This window comes from Drosophila subpulchrella, chromosome X, assembly GCF_014743375.2.
Source record: "Drosophila subpulchrella strain 33 F10 #4 breed RU33 chromosome X, RU_Dsub_v1.1 Primary Assembly, whole genome shotgun sequence".
In the NCBI taxonomy this organism is placed as follows: domain Eukaryota; kingdom Metazoa; phylum Arthropoda; class Insecta; order Diptera; family Drosophilidae; genus Drosophila; species Drosophila subpulchrella.
The window spans coordinates 3,347,132-3,366,827 of NC_050613.1; the positions used below are offsets into that span (position 1 = coordinate 3,347,132).

General features: G+C 35.9%; 2 long non-coding RNA genes across 2 annotated transcripts; both read left to right on the forward strand.

Annotated features, from left to right (window-relative positions):
- Positions 1 to 1,322: 1,322 nt before the first annotated feature.
- Positions 1,323 to 2,482, forward strand: LOC119557317. Its single transcript, XR_005220063.1, has 3 exons — positions 1,323 to 1,467; positions 2,022 to 2,176; positions 2,376 to 2,482. It is a non-coding gene; the product is annotated as an uncharacterized LOC119557317 (long non-coding RNA).
- Positions 2,483 to 3,065: 583 nt separating this feature from the next.
- LOC119557316 lies at positions 3,066 to 4,055 on the forward strand. Its single transcript, XR_005220062.1, has 3 exons — positions 3,066 to 3,473; positions 3,592 to 3,783; positions 3,866 to 4,055. It is a non-coding gene; the product is annotated as an uncharacterized LOC119557316 (long non-coding RNA).
- Positions 4,056 to 19,696: the final 15,641 nt, after the last annotated feature.

Here is a 19,696-nt window from a genome sequence, read left to right on the forward strand (position 1 = left end):
TTTCAGAATTAAAAAAATCCGATTTTAATTAAAAATGTTTCATATTAATTTTAAGTATTTAAATTATTTTATTTTAGAGTTTTTAATATTTAAAATAAAAATGTTTGTAATAATAATATTGAAAGCGTCAATTTGAAAGGGTTCTTCAATGTTTATATCAAATAAAAACACCTCAAGAAGATATCTTTTATATTTACGTACATATTAATTAATTAAAATGTATTTTATTTGTATTATCACATTTAAATATGTTTCATATTTAAATATTAGTTTCTGCCATGTCCGTTTTTAAGTACGATAATAGTTAATATAAATATTTAAATTTTAAGCTGACTTCTTTTACAAAAAGATTTATTTCATAAACTGTATACTCATGTATATACATTTGTTCAGACCGAACATTACACATTTTTAAAAACAAATTGATATACATTAAAGTAAATTGACATACATATGTAAATGGACACACAACAAACGAAGGCGCTAAGATAATTTTTGGCGGTTTTTTTGTTCTATTCTACACACATTCTTTCGCGCTTGCTTTGATCAATGACTCTTCTTCTTGATAACTAAACGACGCGTGTCATTGAAAAGTTGCAGCCGAAGAAGTTGGACGTGTCGTTCACTTTATAAAAGTGAAGTTGGCATACAAATATAAAATTAAAATTTATCGCGCTATCAAAAAATCTATGGTTTCTTTAAATAAATAAGTGTGTATGTTGGCAGCAACACTCAAAGCCAAAAAATACATTTTTTGATGCATGTGTTTTCTTTGATCTGTATTCGGCCATAAATACCCTGCAGTTCCACAATTGAGTTAGGCGCCTAATCGTCACGAAGCCGACTGCGACGTCGGCAGAGAAGCCAGCGACGCCGGCAGAGCTGAGCGCAACGACGGCAAAGAGACGCGCTCTCAGTCGACGTCCGCAAAGAGAACGCACAAAAAGTACTTTTGGGCTCTCCCTCTCTCCCAATGTCTCAGCTGAAGAAATGCGTGTGAGGGCAAGGAGGCCCAGCAATTAAAATAGCTAGACTTTTGTGCACCCTTGCCTTTTGAATAATGCGACATTTTTTCGTAAATGTTAAAACAACCAAATAAAATAATATGTTTGGGTTTTAAATTATTTGTATTTCTTAAAACAATTTATATGTTTATTAATATTATTTATTAATATGTAAAGTTTTAAAAATATATTTTTTTATAACGATTTGCATAGTCGGATATGTCTATAAATACTCTGCTTCTAAGTGCAAGATGCATAGACCAAACGGGACATGCCAAAAAAACAGAACAACAACCGTTGTTGTTGTTGCTTGTTGTTTTTGTGGAAGGCACGCGCCTTTTTTCGTCTTTTTCACTTGCGTTTACTTAAGTGAAGGAGTTAGAAGTAAAAGAAAACTACGAGCAAACAACTTTGTTAAATTCAATTAATAGTGGCTTAAAAGTGAAATAGAATCAATTCCCAGGTAAGTCGTTCGCAGACCAATAATTTTGAAAACAGTGAGAGTAAAAAACAAGATAATCTATATTTAAAATAAGGGAAATACAAGATTCCCAAAAAAACACGTGGCGGAAAAAAAATAGCTGTGAAAAATATTAATTTTTGATGTGAAAAGCAACAAATGGTGCATATAATAAACAAATCTGTGAAAGCATTAAAAAATCTTATTGAGTGCAAAGTTTCTAGGGACAAAAAATAAGAGATGTTTGTTTTTAAAACTTATGTTTGTGGCTAAAATGTGTTAAGAATTAATATTTATAACATTAAACCACAATTATTACTATTGTATACGTAAACAAACATGGCTACTTAAATATAAATCTCAAACATCTCTAATTTTCAGTCCCTGAAAAAGTGTTATTTTTTTTCCGCATCTGCAAAATAAATAAATGTTTTGATAAATAATAAAAGAAATAAAAATAATTATTTATTACAACAAAATAAAATAAATCAAGTGACGGAAAACAAAAGTTTGCAAATTTCTTCTCGATATTTTTTTTAATTTTCTTATATTTTTAGACAAGGCTGATGGTAAATCTATAAAAAAAATGGTAGGCTAAGTCGTTCCATTTTAAGCGTATTATCCGGGGAACTTGTTCTGTCCCACAACTTGGAGGAGGGCCAAAACAAGAAGAAGCTCAAAGTCTTCCCAAATTTCGTCCGCGCCTTGTTAAGTAAGTTTTTATTGGGGCCGAAAGTAACTATTGTTTGAAAAGTTTAATTTTTAAAAGACTTCTGGGATTTTTACATTGAATACCAAAGATAACACATCTTTTATTATAAATAAATCTTACAAATAATGATTACTTTCAGTCACTCGTTTTTATTTTCGTCTTGTTCTATTTTCAAAACTAATTTTTCTTCTAATACTAGATGCAATCGCTCTGGTGGAGCCCTCGGACCCTCCCGAAAAGGCACTGCAAAAAGCAATGAGGTGCGTCAAAAACCTAAGTTGGGCAAAAAAAAAGTCAACGCCGGCCCCAGATGCTGACGAACCGACGACTCCGATAACACCGGGAACCCCCGAGCTGAAATTTTAAATAAAAATAAATAAAAATAAATATTACAACTGAAATTATATTTGCTGCTAAGCGGTCAACGGGTGCCGAATGTGTGCCTTTTCTACTGCCTAATACAGCGCTCAACGTGTGCCGAATATGTGCCTTTTCTACTGCCTAATCCAGCGCTCAACGTGTGCCGAATGTGTGCCTTTTCTACTGCCTAATCCAGCGCTCATCGTGCGCCGAATGTGTGCCTTTTCGACTGCCTAATCGAGCGCTCAAAGGGGTGCTCAAAAATGCGCCGAATGGGTGCTAGTTTTTATGCACTGATGAACCCTAGGACATGCCCATGTTAATTTGAGCACCTAATCCCATATAAATTAGGCGCCTATTAGGCGCTGAGTGATGAACTTTTTGCAGTGATTGAGTGCCTAATCGGCGCCGAATGGTACTGCAGGGTATGTATGTACATATGTATATATGTATGTACAACTGATTCCTCTTCTTCAACACGGCACGACGCTTGCCATTTCATAATTGCAGCCAAAGAAGTAACACGTGTCGGAGCTTTGTTAAAGTGAAAATAGCCTAAAAATAAATATGTGCATATGTATAAAAGTTAAATTAAAATTATCAAAAATATTTTACCCGTACTACGTTTTCGTAGAATACAACAAATAAGCGCGCGCCGTTACACACTTACATATACATACATACATATGCACGTAATGGACAAACAGAAATCGATCTAAAGAGAAGTTTGTATTAATTATTAAGTGGATTAATATTTTCGGTTCTCAGAAACGTACATATGTACAGCTACACACACATACATATACCATAGCGTGCGTTTACCGTTGCTTGGTCGCCAACAAAGTTGAGCGTGCCCTAGCGTACACACACATGTACATTTGCTGCAACACATCTACACAAACATAGCGTGCGTTTACCGTTCCTGGCAAAGTCATAGGTAAGTAAAAAAAACGTAGAAATAAATACATTTTTAAAAGTAAGAATACGGCAAAGTAGGTTTTATAATAACTTTTTTCTATTTCATTCCTCGCAAATACACAAATTCCACAACGAAGCGTATAAAACTGGACTACATCTTGGAGGTTCCTGTTGAGATCCAAACAAAAAGTGGAAACTGCTAGATTTTGACGAAACTTGGCTGACAAAACGGAATTAATGAGGGAGATTTCAGACTGGAATCTCGTTATCGAAAAATTAAATAAAACGACGGAGCTGAGTTTTTGAAAGTATGCCGGGCGCCGGAATTGGTAATTTATAATTTTAGTCAGACTACATTCAGATTTTGACTTTTTATTTATTTTTTTGTGCTCTTTTGTTGTTTTTTTTCAGATTTAAATCTTTTACCAAAGCAGAGACTATTGGTAAATCTATAATTTTCTTTTTTATCTTACTATTTATTTCACAGATAACTTACAAAATTAATTATTGTTTAGCTATTAAGTTTGGTAATACTCTACTATTGTATCTATTGGTAATATACAGATCTCTGTAAAATAATTATAAGTGTAACTGTATTATTTGTACCCTCCAGCAAGCCGTTATGAAAAATATATGCTTAAATAAAATCGAAAAAAAACAAAAATAAAATTTGTGTACTAATTTTTTTTAGTGTACCAAAAATATTCCAATACCTATCATATTTAATATTACTATTGGCATATTTTGAATAAATATGTCTAGTATTGAATCTTAATATGACTTATATTGAATTTAAACATTTCGGTTATTCATTTAACTATTAAAATGTTCAAATTTAATATGGTTTCAGTTTATATTAAACACGTGTACTATTTAATTCAAATTTTTTAAATTTAAAATCAAATAGTCATTGTATTAAATATAAATATGCATTGTATTTAATTTAAATATGGCTTATATTTAATTTAAATATTTAAAATATTAAAATCTATTCCGAAAATATTGAAATCTAATATGGAAAAAAAGGTTAATATGCGCATATTTAAATTTAATAAAAACCGCAATGGATGAAAATCAAAGCGAAAAATATTTGGGTTGAATATGAAATATTTGGATTTACTACGTTTTTTTTATCAGTGCACGCACATTCATTCTTACGCCAATGACAAGCACTTTTATTTGTCCATACATAGATATGTGTGTATGAGAAGCGACTTTTAAATATTAATTGGCATGTACATACATCTAAACATCAATTAAAGTGCATTTTAAAATATGTCTATGTTTAAAACCAATTGTTAGATGTACCCTGCAGTTCCACAATTGAGTTAAGCGCCCAATCATCACGAAGCCGACTGCGACGTCGGCAGAGCAGCCAGCGACGCCGGCAGAGCTGAGCGCGACGGCGGCAAAGAGACGCGCTCTCAGTCGGGGTCCGCAAAGAGAACGCACAAAAAGTACTTTTGGGCTCTCCCTCTCTCGCCATGTCTCAGCTGGAGAAATGCGTGTGAGGGCAAGGAGGCCCAGCAATTAAAATAGCTAGACTTTTGTGCATCCTTGCCTTTTGAATAATGCGAAATTTTTTAGTAAATGTTAAAACAACCAATTAAAATATTATGTTTGAGTTTTAAATTATTTTTATTTCTTCCAAAAATTTATATGTTTATTAATATTATTTATTAATATCTGAAGTTTCAAAAATATATTTTTCGTAACGATTTGCATAGTCGGATATGTCTATAAATACCCTGCTTCTAAGTGCAAGATGCATAGACCAAACGGGACATGCCAAAAAAACAGAACAACAACGGATTGTGGTTGCTTGTTGTTTTTCTGGAAGGCACGCTCCTTTTTTCGTCTTTTTCACTTGCGTTTACTTATTTAAGGAGTTAGAAGTTCAAGCAAAACTACAAGCAATTAACATTGTTATATTTAATAAATAGTGGCTTAAAAGTGAAAGAGAAACAATTCCCAGGTAAGTCTGTCGCAGACCAATAATTTTGAAAACAGTGAGAGTAAAAAACAAGATAATCTATATTTAAAATAAGGGAAATACAAGATTCCCAAAAAAACACGTGGCGGAAAAAAATAGCTGTTAAAAATATTAGTTTTTGACGTGAAAAGCAACAAATGGTGCATCTAAATAAACAAATGAATAAATCTGTGAAACAATTTAAATATCTTATTGGGTGCATAGTTCCAGGGACAAAAAATTAGAGATGTTTGTTTTTAAAACTTATGTTTGTAGTTAAAATTCGTTAAAAATTAATATTAAACATTATTAAACAAGAAGAAGCTCAAAGTCTACCCAAATTTCTTCCGCGCCTTATTAAGTAAGTTTTTATTGAGGCTGAAAGTAACTATTGTTTGTAAGTTTAATTTTTAAAAGACTTCTGGGATTTTTACATTGAATGCCAAAGATAACATTTCTTTTATTATAAATAAAACTTACAAATAACGATTACTTTTGGTCACTCGTTTTTATTCTCCTCTTTTTTTTTTAAACTAATTTTTCTTCTAATACTAGATGCAATAGCTCTGGTGGAGCCCTCGGAGCCTCCCGAAAAGGCACTGCAAAAAGCAATGAGGTGCGTTAAAAACTTAAGTTGCACAAAAAAAAGTCAACGCCGGCCCCAGATGCTGAAGAGCCAACGACAACGCTAACACCGGGAACCCCCGAGCTGAAATTTTAAAACAAATAAATAAAAATGAATAAAAATAAATAATTACAACTATTATATTTATATATATATATTATATTTGCTGCTAAGCGCTTAACTTGTGCTGAATGTGTGCTTTTCCCGCTGCTCAATCGAGCGCTCAACATGTGCTGAATGTGTGCTTTTTCCGCTGCTCAATCGAGCGCTCAACATGTGCTGAACGTGTGCTTTTTTTGCTGCTCAAAAAAGCGCTCAAAGGGGTGCTCAAAAAAGCGCTCAATGCGTGCTATTTTTTGAGCACTGATAAACCTAGGACATGCCTATGTTAATTTCAGCACATAGTTCCATACAAATTGTGCGCTGATTGAGCGCTCAGTGATGAGCTTTTTGCAGTGATTGAGTGCTCAATAAGCGCTGAATGGTACTGCAGGGTATATACTTATTAATTTTGTTTTCACGCTGGCACAGCCTCTACACATACGCACGCTTGCATACGTACGCATGTATGTACATATGTAGTTGCATGTGTTTTTCTTGTCGTAGGGCAGTCGTATAAAAAAAGCCACTCAGAAAACCGCACACGATTTAATTATTTTCCACTTATGTATTATGTTCTTATAAATCTTATAACACTTTATACGTATACACATTATATATGAAGTTTACTCACCTGTTTTTTTCAACTTGGGGAAACACTACAATGACCATGCACGTCCGACCGGCATCAAAATAAAGTTCAAGTGGCAAAAAATCCACTAAAACGCATCCTAGTGCAAGCGAGACAACATGTTCGAATAAGCCCAATTTGAATTTCGAATATATCCTTCTCGCTTCCACTGACGGGATTTATGTCCTTATATTGCTATATCCTCTCTTTTTCGATGTCAAGAAATTTCCGAAAAGAGAGAAATCGACAACTTGACATTTTTTGGTATCAATTTAACATTATTTAATGGTAAAAATGATATGTGTCTAAAAAACACAAAGTTACCATGCGCATATCAAATTGATCCTGGCTCGTTTTTTTTTCTGTGTGCTTGCATATCTCCATTTCCCTTTGGTCCCTTTAGCTGAGTAACGGGTATCTGATAGTCGAGGTTCTCGACTATAGCGTTCTTCCTTGTTTTATCATATACCATTGGGAATATCATTTTTTGTATTTTTAAGAATTCTGAATTAAATTTAATAATTATAACTGCAAGGTTATACAAATTTCGGCTTGCCGAAGTTAACTTCCTTTCTTGTTATTAATGTCAATTAGTAGTTTAAGGCTTTCCTCTCGTGTCGCGGATGCTTCGAGATCTGCAGTTCAGCTCCGATTCACAATTTGTTCCGCTGATGCTGCAAGAAAAAGCATCCTGGTAATCATTCCTCCAGCTATTTCTTAACGGGCGCTATTTTTTCCTCCCCCCTTTAGAAGCTGTGGCTGCCAAGAAGCTGGTGATGGCGTTGTCCAGCGATTCCCCAATGCAGATCGAATTACTGGTGGTTAATAGTAACGTTACCAAATTCTTTTGGTCAGAACCTACATTTTTTGCGATGACGCGTCCGGCAGGATGTCCATGTAGGGAGTGAAATCCTACTCGGCATGCTCCTTCCCACTGGGCTTTTCAATGGCATTACCTTCAGCAATTCTATTCTTTTGCGGATTTTCCTTCTTGTGGTATTGCTTACTGTAGATCAAGTCCGACAATAATGGGCAACATGGATAAAGCTTAGATTAGACATCCTTTTTCAGCTGCACGAACTTGCGGGCGTTTTGGGATTCGCCTTCCATTCTTAGATTTTCGTTTCTACACCACTTTTGTACGACCACACCGAAAAATTAAATTTGTTATCCAAATTATTCACGATAAAGGCGTTCATCGAAACTTACTCGCGAAATCTGGTATTTCTTCTGGTGTTTCCTTAGCTCATCTAAGTACCGCGCCGTAAAAAAGATCCGACGAAAAACGTTAGACTCCTATTTGCATCTCGCTCACTCCTATGGTTAGCTCGCGGTTTTCGTTGATGTGAGCACTAGACTTAACGCAGAAGAAAACTCAAAATCACAAAATATTTTTTAAGAGCTTGCTTAACTTATTAATTGTGAATCTTGAGTTAAATATTTTTTTTTTAGTATACTACAACTTAACCCGGAGGAATCTGATAATTCATTATAATAATTTGGTACTTGTTCAATAGCATGTAAGATATTCCTTCTTGAGATAATCTGGTCTCACGAATTTCTAGCTCTCTCTCCCTTCCTCCTGACCTCGAGCAGTCGACAAGAAACAAAAAATTTCTTATTGTGAAATAATTGTGTATTATTAATCAGCCCAATTCGAAAGTGGTCTTATAAACCATTTAGCGTGATCTATTCACCATCATTGTCTAGTCCTTCGAGCCGGATTACTTCCGCATCTACAAACTCTATAAGTAAATCTGCACTCCATGGAGCAGCAGACACTTAAACGCCTTACTCAAGCACGTGGTTGTCAAAGGTGACAGTGATGCGCTTGGTCAATTACATCGAGAATCCACCTCCACAGAGCACTTACTCCGAAGTCGATGCCATGCTGGCACGGCTAAATCAAGCATTCAGGGGCCTTGGGGAGATCACTGACGAAATTCCCTTGTACGAAAACTCAGAGGGTTTCGAGAATCCTACCGAAGACTTCCAAGCGTATGAAAAGAGGCCTTCACCTTATTCGCGTCGTTATAGAGCGACCTTCAGCAATGCGCTATACCTCAAGCGGAACACAACATGGCCACATTGCTTCAACAGCAAAGTGAGTTCTTTCAGCGGCTTGCTGATAACAGAACACCTTCCTTGGCCATGTCGCCGCCTGCTTCAGTCTCTTTAGCTAAAATTCCGCAAAATCCACATCAAACCCTTTGGTGGAGACTACAAGGAATATCCTGCCTTTCAGGACATTTACGAGAGCACCGTCCACAAAAAGACCCGCCTCAGGAAAGATTCAAAAGTTCCACTACCTTAATTCTTTCATAGTTGGTGAAGCGGCCAATCTTCTCAGTCCATTGCGGAATCAGCTTATGATTCAGCATGGGAACGCCTCAATGAACGCTATGACCGCCCAAGGTATATCGGGACTGGCTGCTGCCCCCAACGGCGAGGTGTATTATTTACGCAAGCTTATTGATGGCGCCAATGAAATCAATCGTGGGCTAGATGCGGCTGGAGAAACCAGCCGTGACTGCTGGGTGCTGGGAAGTGGATAGAGGATACCAGAGACGTTGCGTCACCAACCGTTACAGACTTGTTTAAATTCCTTGATGATCGTTCCGAGGATTTTTAACTAAGCTAAGCTACATCGGCAATCAAACTCGATCCTGGCAGCCACACGGACAAACCTGCCAACCAACTAACCGTGGCAATTGCGGTGGGTGTGGCTCCGCTGACCATCAGCTTTATAGACACTCGCAATTTCAAAGTTGGAACACCGAACATCGCCGCTCCTTCGTGAAAGGAAAGTCGCATTGCGTCAATTGCCTCCGGGCAGGCCACCGATCTTCACAATGTCAATCGAAACATTCGAGCTAGCACTGCAATGACCGTTGTCGTTCTCTTGTCCATCCTAAAAACATGGATGCCACATTAATTGTTCCTGCGAACACTGCGCTGGCCAGTCCTCCAACTTCTGGTGGTAGCTCAACTTCGGTCGCCGAGACACAAAACATCAGCTCAACACAGTCACCGGGACTCAAAACACTAAAGGGACTTACACAATATTCCTTGTGCTATTGGATAGCGGTTCTGAGCTACGTTTCTGAACGTTACGTCAACGCACTTGGGCTCGCACGTTCACCCTCAAGGATACTAATTTCCGGAATATCTTCCGTCAAGGCCGAAACTACTAGAGGATTGGCAACGCAGCACATCAAATCAATGGTTGTAGTATACAATGATATTCTAAGCTGTCTTTTCTCTTATTCAGCCTCGCCTGGGAAAAGGGAATCGGGTTCGTGCACTATGCTGCGCTCTGCGCTCAGCTCGCCGGATGGCGTCGGGGTTCTTCCTATCCCTTCAAAGTTCCCTTGGCACATTACTACAAAATAAAGTTAAGTTATAGTTATAGAAATTAGTCAAAATAAATCGTAGCAATTCAAACCAACAAAAAAAAACGAAATTAAACAATAAATCCCTCTTTCCGGTCAGTACAGCAGGATAGTAATCAGGTTTTAATACCTCATACGAACATGGTGTTCGTATGCTCTCTGTACCCTCCCTACCATGGCAATTGTTGAGCGTTATTCAAATTCCCCCAAAATTTATTAAGCTCGACGCTCTTTCATTTTACGGTACTTATGACAATACACAGTTTAATAGTAATTCATGTTTTCCAGATTCAAAATCAAATCAATAGAAAAAATAGATATATATATTATTAATCGTTTCATTTTGTTATTAATAGGTTATTTCTCATATTCAAGAAGTAATGGTTTTGGGAGGAACCAATGTGATAATTGTTAGGACCCCAGACAGATAGTTGATGATTATACCCGTTACTCGTAGAGTAAAAGGGTATACTTGATCAGGATCACTAGCCGAGTCGATCTAGCCATGTCCGTCTGTCCGTCTGTCCGTCTGTCCGTATGAACGCTGAGATCTCGGAAACTATAAAAGCTACAATACTAGGATTAGGCATGCAGATTCCTGAGATTCCTGCGCAGCGCAAGTTTGTTTCAGAAGAGTGCCACGCCCACTCTAACGCCCACAAACCACCCAAAACTGTGGCTCCTACAGTTTTGATGCTAGAACAAAAATTTTAACTGAAATGTATTCTTCTAATCAATACCTACCGATTGACCTAAAAAAAATTTGCCACGCCCACTTTTACGCCCACAAACCGCCCACAAACTTCAAAAAATCGTAAATATGAACGCGGATATCTCGGAAAATATCAAAGATAGAGAAACGGGATTTCAGATTTAGATTCCGTAGGCTTGAGCGCAGCGCAAGTTTGTTACGCGAATATGCCACGCCCACTCTAACGCCCACAAACCGCCCAAAAACTGTGGCGCCCACAATTTTCGTGCTAGATAAAAAATTTTAACTGAAATGTATTGTTCTCTTGAATACCTATCGATTGATCTAAAAAAAAAGGTTGCCACGCCCACTCTAACGCCCACAAACCGCCCAAGCCTGTGGCGCCCACAATTTTCGTGCTAGATAAAAAATTTTAACTGAAATGTATTGGTCTCGTCAATACCTATCGATTGATTAAAAAAAAACTTTCCCACGCCCACTCTAACGCCCACAACGCTTAAATCTGTCTACCGCCGGTAGGTGGCGCATTTGCTGCTTGCATATCTCCATTTTCCTTTGGTCCCTTTAGCTGAGTAACGGGTATCTGATAGTCGAGGTACTCGACTATAGCGTTCTTCCTTGTTTTTAATTATGAAGGTTTACTCACAAATTTTGCTCAATCGTAGAGTCCGTTGGTATCAAAGAACTGTAGCCGAGGCGCTGTGAAACTAAGTTAATATTTAACTCACTACTAGGGTGGGGCTAACATTTTACAAAGGCCCTACGATCTGCATATGAACATGCGAGGAATATAACTACAAACTAAGGCTAACAAAATTTTGCTTGCCACTATCTACATGTCCTTTTATGGGCGGCTATGCAACCAGCAACAGCACTGAACGCCGACTGTTCGTTGGCACTCAGGATAGACTTTGACAGTAATGATGGAGATGTTCAAGATAATCCTCACCAGGCTAGGGTTAATTAGAACGCCCCTATGTCACTAGAACTGGGTTTTGGTCGTCTCTCGCTGCCGCAGAACTAGGGTATTGTAGAGCGTTCGCCTACGGCACTAGTCTGGGTTGAGGTCGAATATCGTTGGTATTTTGTCAATTCCTGGGATGTAGTCCCATCTGGGTTGCACGTGGGCCTACGTCACTAGTCTCGGTTGTGGTCATTTATCGTTACCCACTAGGGTTGTGTAGAATTTGCATCTACGTCACTAGTCTGGGTCCGAAATAGAGTCCGCGATGTTTTCCAGAAACTAGGGTTATGTAGAATTTGCCCTTACGGCACTAATCTGGGTCTCGGAATAGAGTTCGCGATGTTTTCCAGAAACTAGGGTTATGTAGAATTTGCGCCTACGTCACTAGTCTGGGTTTCGGAGTAGAGTCCGTGCTGTCCTCCATAAACTAGGGTTAAGTAGAATTCACCTCAGTAGAATTGACCTCAGCAGAGCAGTCGGCGCAGCGTAGAAAACTGCCAACGAAAACGGTCATGCAATAAAAAAAAGCAGATATTCGGAGATTTCCCTCTCTTTCTTGTCTTATAATCTGCATGCAAATTAAATTCGTCGTTAGTAGATGATTTAAAAAAATTAATTTTTTTATTTTTAAAACTCGGGTGATAAACCTTTATTCTTAAAACTCAATTAATACAAGACACTTTTTATAAACTGTGAACCGATCGCGGTCTCGGATAAAATAGGACTGGCTCTTAATTCTAAAAAATTCTACAATGAACCTCGGCCAGAAGCTTTCCTTTTCTTAAGCTTCCAGAACTTTAATTTTTGTTTAAAATAAAAGCTTATGCTGAAACTGTCGCATCTCGTTGTGAAATGAAATTATGCTGACCGATGCAATTTGATTGAAAATCGGAACGCAATATGTTCTGAACTTAGAACGCAATACTGTGGGCTTTGAACGGAAAGTTTGGGCTTCGAACGGAAGCTTGTGTTTACTTTACGATTGGTTTATTTATCTTAGCAGGACGGTCAAGCGCGGCCCTCGAAGTAGATGGCGAAGGCAAAATCTTAAGCAAAGGCAAAGGCAATGTCGCTGAAGGCAAGGGTAACATAGCTGAGATTGAATTCAAAAATTTGTTTATAAATTCCACAAGTGGAACCGTTTCACGGGTTGGATAACTTGAACTCCGCGCTCGCCGTTATTTTTTTGCGTCTCCGTTATGTTCGGCTAGACTAATATTTCGGCGGAAAAATTTTCGTGGAGCAGCGACATGTGACTGCCTTAATATTTTAGGAGCATCATTGTATATCGAAAATTAACAACTAACAAGAAAGGAAGTTAACTTCGTCAAGCCGAAGTTTGTATACCCTTGCAGCTATAATTATTAAATTTAAAAACACAAAAAATGATATTCCCAATAGTATAAGATAATATGTCAAAAAACACCGAAGCTATAATTTGTTTCATATTATTTTCCTACCAATTTTCCGATCGTTCCTATGGCAGCTATATGATAAGTCGTCCGATTTTGATCAAATTAAATTCGAAATTCAGAACTAATTAAAAAATGTTATTTCCAAGCGTAGGAGGTTATATGTTAAAAAACACCGAAGCTATAAATTGTTTCATATTATTTTCCCACCAATTTTCCTATCGTTCCTATGGCAGCTATATGATATAGCCGTCCGATTTTGATAAAATTTAATTCGAAATTCATAACTAATCCAAAAATGTGATTTCCAAGCTTAGAAGGTTATATGTTAAAAAACAACAAGAAAAGAAGTTAACTTCGGCAAGCCAAAGCTTGTATACCCTTGCAGCTATAATTATTAAATTTAAAAACACAAAAAAGGATATTCCCAATAGTATAAGATAATATGTCAAAAAACACCGAAGCGATAATTTGTTTCATATTATTTTCCTACCAATTTTCCGATCGATCCTATGGCAGCTATATGATAAGTCGTCCGATTTTGATCAAATTAAATTCGAAATTCAGAACTAATTAAAAAATGTTATTTCCAAGCGTGGGAGGTTATATGTTAAAAAACACCGAAGCTATAATTTGTATCATATTATTTTCCCACCAATTTTTCAATCGTTCCTATGGCAGCTATATGATATAGTCGTCCGATTTTAATAAAATTAAATTCGAAACTCAGAACTAATTATAAAATGTTATCTCCAAGCGTAGGAGGTTATATGTTAAAAACACCGAAGCTATAAATTGTTTCATATTATTTTCCCACCAATTTTCCTATCGTTCCTATGGCAGCTATATGATATAGTCGTCCGATTTTGATAAAATTTAATTCGAAATTCAAATCTAATTCAAAAACATGATTTCCAAGCTTAGAAGGTTATATGTTAAAAAACAACAAGAAAAGAAGTTAACTTCGGCAAGCCAAAGCTTGTATACCCTTGCAGCTTTAAATTTTAAATTTAGAAACACAAAAAATGATATTCCCAATAGTATAAGATAATATGTCAAAAAACACCGAAGCTATAATTTGTTTCATATTATTTTCCTAGCAGTTTTCCGATCGTTTCTATGGCAGCTATATGACATAGTCGTCCGATTTCGATTAAATTTAATTCGAAATTTAAAACTAATTAAAAAATGGTTTTTCCAAGCTTAGGAGGTTAAGCCTAGTACTCACATCGACGAAAACCGCGAGCTAACCATAGGAGTGAGCGAGAGGCAAACAGGCGGCTAAAGGTTTTCGTCGGGTCTGTTTTTCAGCGCGGTACTCAGATGAGCTAAGGAAATACCAGAAAAAATACCAGATTTCGCGAGTGAATTTTCGATGAACGCCGTTAGCCGCGGCCCAAAGAATAAGAAATTTAATCTTTGGCGGTGTTGGTGCAGAAGCGGTGGGGAATTCAAAAATTAAAAATGGAAGAAAAACACCCAAAACGGCTAAAGGTCAGTGCAGATGAAAAAGGATGCCTAATCCAAGCTGTTGCCCATTATTGTGGGACTTGACCGACAGGAAGCAGTACCACAACGGGTCAAATCCGCAGAATAGTTGAAGCGCTGGAGGAGATCCACTAGAAAATGCCAGTGGGATGGAACATGGAACATCGCTCGATCTCCGACGAGCTCTTCATTGAGGACTCCAACTTCACCAGCTACTTGGCAGCTGGTGATGGAGCGGAGACAGAGGATGCGCCGGCTTCTATAGGGAGGAGGAATTAAGGTCGCCCGCAAAGGGACAGCTGGAGGAGCCATTACCAGCCATTATTGGCCAGCTCGGAGCTGGACTACAGATGGCGCGGGAAAGATGGCGAAGCATCCGTGGGACGAGAAGGAAGCCTTAAGCTTCTAATTTACATAAATAAAAACATTCGTTGAAAATTTCATTTATTTTTATTTTAATTTCTTTGTGCACCAGCAGACTCTCCTTTTTAAAAATGCTTCAATTGATTTGTTTTCCGTTTGTCAACAAACCCAGCTGCTTGACAGTAAGACCATGCCACATGCATGGCGGGTGAACTTTGAAAACTTCGGCCACACTACAAAGAATAAGATTTTTCGACTAGTGAAACTCTTAGCCGATCTGAGTACTAGGCTTTATATGCTAAAAAAAACCAAAGATATAATTTCTTAAAATTTTTTTTCCAAATATTCCTATGGGACCTATAAGATATAGTTGTCCGATCCGGCTGGTTCCGACTTATATACTACTATATACTACTTATCAAATAATTTACTTTTATAAAACAATATTATACCCTTGCAGAGGGTATATTGATTTCCATCAGAAGTTTGCAACGCAGTGAAGTAGACGTTTCCGACCCCATAAAGTACATATGTATATTCTTGATCAGCATGACTAGACGAGTAGATCTAGCCATGTCCGTCTGTCCGTCTGTCCGTCCGTTTCTACGCAAACTAGTCTCTCAGTTTAAAGCTATCGGGCTGAAACTTTCCCAAAAGTCTTATATCTTTTGCAGGTAGTATATAAATCGGAACCAGCCGGATCGGACAACTATATCTTATAGCTCCCATAGGAATAATCGGAAAAAAAAATGTAAAAAAATTATATCCTTGGTGTTTTTTGGCATATAACCTCCTAGGCTTGGAAATAACTTTTTTAATTCGTTTTGAATTTTGAATTAAATTTTATCGAAATCGGACGACTATATCATATAGCTGCCATTGGAACGATCGGAAAATTGGTAGGAAAATATTATGAAACAAATTATAGCTTCGGTGTTTTTTAACATATAACCTCCTACGCTTGGAAATAACATTTTTTAATTAGTTCTGAGTTTCGAATTTAATTTTATCAAAATCGGACGACTATATCATATAGCTGCCATAGGAACGATCGGAAAATTGGTAGGAAAATAGTATGAAACAAATTAAACCTTCGGTGTTTTTTGACATATTATCTTATACTATTGGGAATATCATTTTTTGTGTTTTTAAATTTAATAATTATAGCTGCAAGGGTATATAAGCTTCGGCTTGCCGAAGCTAACTTCCTTTCTTGTTTTTACTTATTTCCAACAAAAATTTGATAAAAATCTTTTAAATTATATGATAATATAAGAACTGAAAATTACCAATTTAATAAAACTAATGTTAACTTAGAAGTAGGTCAGGATAATCTAGAGTTAGGTGAGGAAAATTTAGAAGTTCATGAGAATTTAGATGTAGACCAGGAAAATTTATTAGGAGTTCAGGATAATGTACACTCATAGAAAAAATCGCCCTAAAAACAAGGAAAATCGCCCTAAAACGGGGGTCAATGGCGACTGGGTAACGAAACAAGGGCAAATTTTTCTAAAAATAGACATGTGTTTTTCTTGTATTTAGGGCGATTTTTTTAAAATCTAAGGCGATTTTTCTGTTTTTTTAAGGCAATTACCCTTCAAATAAGAAATGAGTGCTCTAAACTTAAGGCAGTTTTTTTTTATATTTAGGTTGTTTTTTTCTGGTTGTAAAGGTAAATTGCCCTGAAAATATTCAAAGAGTCCCCTAAATTAAAGGTGGATTTTTCTTAAGTTTAAAGCCTTTTTTTCAAATTACAGGCACATTTTTCTATACCTTACTTTTCTTTTTCCTCACTTTTAAGGCAAATCGCCATAAATTTCAGGAAAGTTTTCTTACGCCGTACCGCTTTTTAGGGCGAATCGAACTGAATTTTAGAAATTTTTTTCTAAAATCAAGGACCGATTTCCTTGGTTTGCAAAAGCTTTATAGGGCGAATTGCCCTAAATAAAAATACTTTTCCATTATTTTGTATATATTTTTATTTATTTTGAATTGTATTTATTATTAACATTAAAAATATATTAACACAACTTACATTTTTATAATTATAATTATTTACATATTTTTAAAATATTTCTTAATATCTATTCATATTGCTAAGTGGGTTTTAAAAATAATGTTTCGGCTTAATATATTTTTTGGCATTTAGGGTTTTTGTTTCCGTTGGAGGGAATTTAATGTCACTTAAGTTAATTACACTAAATTCGGCTTTATTTACAATTTCATAGGAAGTGACATGATCAACAAATTGTAATTCTAATTTAACACAGAGAAATAATACTTGGTTTTCGAAGGAAATGATTTCTTTTACTTCAAATGCCTTAAAATCTGGTTCGTAACTATATACAATAAAACCTTCCTTGTACATCACGTTTCGCAGTTTCGCGTATACATGGCAAGTTACATTATCAGTCTTTGAAATTAAATTTTCAATTTCAGTACTATATATAGAATTCTTGCTAAGGCACTTTGATTTACTTAAAACTATCTCATGAATTTTAAAATTTTGTACAAAATTCGCAAAGTTTATGCACATTTTCTTGGCTAAAGATATAACAACATTTTTCCGGGAAGTTATATTTTTCGTATAACTTTTTAATCTCTTGTGATTGGCCTCAAATGGAAAGGTCCATAGATTCTTGACTGGCCCTGACTCTTGTATTATTTGATAATAATGGTTTAGAAAATGGTGCTTTGGCTTTAGCGAGTCATTAAACAAAACGGGATACTCTCTGTTGTGAATCTCTATACATTCTTTTAAAGACCTTAAGTCTCCTGTTGTGTACTCGGAATATGTGACCCTATCAATTAACTTTAATAAATTTATAACAAATTGCCATACTTTATCATCGGTGGGTACCAAATCCCCCACCATTAAAGGGAAATATGTAATGAAGGTTAGAAGTTCCCGAGCAGTCGCCTTTAAATTATGTTTTTTTAAATTATTTAACTGGAAAGGAGGACAAACATTTCCAATTTCGGCGCTTCCATATTGAAAGTTTGTTTTTCTCAGATTTAATATTTCCAAGTCAAATATTTTACTGTTAATATAATACAGTACAATGTGGGGTATATCATAACGCAAGATACCTTCAAAAACGTCATGAAGGATATCCACCGAAAAATTCTTAATGGCAGAAAAATGGGTAAGCTTGTTAAAGGCACACTCTGATTTGATACCTGATGTAGATACATCACATTCTTTCAGATCATTTTCATAATTTATTTGGTTTCGCAACGACTCAACTTTAACTTCATAAGCTATAGCTGTCTCTTGTTTTGAAAGTTTGCAAAACCTGCAAAAAAAATTACTTGAAAATGATGTCGAAAAGCCCAAGACGCTGTTAAGACCAAGATTGTCTCCTAGAATAAGCCCTAAAATGAAAAAAATTCTTTGCTCTTTTCCGTTTATGGAAACCACTATTCCATTGGTCTCTAAATCTTGTAAGAGTTCTATGAACTTATACATACATTTGGAATAACCAAATGTTTTAATATCACTTGTTTTTAACACAGCAGCACAGAAAATATTATTATATTCTATTGGAGCTGTTGGAAACGACAAATATACACCTTGAATAGGCGAGCAATGTGGACCTAATGGGTTGTTTATCTCGAAGTCGTCAAAGTAAAGGAAGTACGGAAATATAATTTTTCCATTTAACGTGTTTTTAATCCTAATTTTTTTCCATAAAAAGCCGTTGACAAAATTTGTAATGTTTGTTTCGTTTTCTAAAAATGAAAGCCTTTTCAGAAATGCGTCCAGTAAATTTGGTATTTCAAAAAACTTTTTCAAATGAAATTTCAACGGAAAAATAGCGCCTTTGGATGGTTTCGACATTAGCATGACCTTATTCTTCGACCGTATTGGTGTTATTCTGTCATCTATTTTTACAATAATTGGGTCTTCATAAAAGCCCTTTTCCCTGAGAACCTTTAACAGCTTATATTCTGAAGAAACGGTTTCGAATGGATTTTGAAAAAATTCTAGAAGATGTTTTATTTTGGAATCTTCGGTTAAGTTCAGACTTTGTTGAATTTGTTGTAACTCCTTTTCTATTGGCGCTATTAAGAACTTCCTAATTTCGGACTGCAATTTAAATACGGTTTCCCGCGGAATGTTAAGCTTTGAGCAAATGTTAAGTGTCAAATTTTCGGCGTTATTGAACAAATTATGTTTGTCTATCTTGGAGTTATTCGAAAAAGTTATGGGTTTTTCGCTATCAATTTCTTCTTCAAAATCTGTAGTCGAATATAATGTTTCGTTTTCGTTAATAAAATCTTGTGTTGTGTTGGTTTTGCAATGATTGTTTGTGTTACGCATATGCCTCCGTAAGGCTTTAAGTTCATTAAAGTGTTGAGGGCAGTTCAGAAATCCACACGGTATGCTTATATACGTTTCTTGAGAATGAGATTCTTTTATATGGGAAAAAAATGGTATTTTGTCACCGAAATTTTCCGAACAAATTTTGCATTTTACTTCCATTTTAAAAAGTAATAAGTTAAAGATTATGAAAGAAAAGAAAAAATGAATGTCTAAACTTCAGAATATGTCAAAGCAAAAAATAAATAAGGAAAGAAAAA